The sequence below is a fragment of the Arachis hypogaea genome, chromosome 9 (assembly GCF_003086295.3).
Source record: "Arachis hypogaea cultivar Tifrunner chromosome 9, arahy.Tifrunner.gnm2.J5K5, whole genome shotgun sequence".
NCBI lineage: Eukaryota > Viridiplantae > Streptophyta > Magnoliopsida > Fabales > Fabaceae > Arachis > Arachis hypogaea.
In genome coordinates this window covers 31,488,402-31,489,667 of record NC_092044.1, presented here as the reverse complement: position 1 = coordinate 31,489,667, position 1,266 = coordinate 31,488,402, and positions in this window count along the sequence as shown.

Sequence of the window (1,266 nt, the reverse complement as noted above, 5' to 3'; positions counted from 1 at the left end):
TATGAACGTGTGACTGACAACCACCTCCGTTCTACCTTCGATTGGGTGAATATCTCTTGGATTCCTGATTGCACGATGCATGGTTGATCGCCTGACAACCGAGTGCTCGCCTGACAACCGAGCCAACCATTCCGTGAGATCAGAGTCTTCGTGGTATAGGCTAGAACTGATGGCGGCATTCAAGAGAATCCGGAAGGTCTAACCTTGTCTGTGGTATTCTGAGTAGGATTCGATGATTGAATGACTGTGACGTGCTTCAAACTCCTAGCAGGCGGGGCGTTAGTGACAGACGCAAAAGAATCGCTAGATTCTATTCCGGCCTGACCGAGAACTGACAGATGATTAGCCATGCTGTGACAGAGCATAGGAACATTTTCACTGAGAGGATGGGAGGTAGCCACTGACAACGGTGAAACCCTTGCATAAGCTTGCCATGGAAAGGAGTAAGAAGGATTGGATGAAGACAGTAGGAAAGCAGAGAGACGGAAGGGAAGACATCTTCATGCGCTTATCTGAAGTTCCTACCAATGAATTACATAAGTACCTCTATCTTTATCTTTATGTTTTTATGCGTTCATCACCATATCCATTTGAGTTTGCCTGACTAAGATTTACAAGATGACCATAGCTTGCTTCATACCAACAATCTCTGTGGGATCGACCCTTACTCGCGTAAGGTTTATTACTTGGACGACCCAGTACACTTGCTGGTTAGTTGTGCGAAGTTGTGTTTATGCCATGGTATTGAACACCAAGTTTTTGGATTCATTACCGGGGATTATTTGAGTTGTGAAAAGTATTGATCACAATTTCGTGCACCACAGAGCATTTGGACCATTTTCACTGAGAGGATGTGATGTAGCCATTGACAACGGTGATGCCCTACATACAGCTTGTAATAGAAAGGAGTGACAAAGATTGGATAAAAGCAGTAGGAAAGCAGAAATTCAGAAGGAACACAGCACCTCCATACACTTGTCTGAAATTCCCACCATTGAATTACATGAGTAACTTTATCTTTATTTTCTCCTTTATTATTTATTATTCGAAAACCCAATAATCAATTATTATCCGCCTGACTGAGATTTTCAAGGTGACCATAGCTTGCTTCATACCAACAATCTCCGTGGGATCGACCCTTACTCACGTAAGGTATTACTTGGACGACCCAATGCACTTGCTGGTTAGTTGTGCGGAGTTGTGACTAAGTGTGATTCACGTTTGAGAGCGCTACCAAGTTTTTGGCACCATTATTGATGATCACAA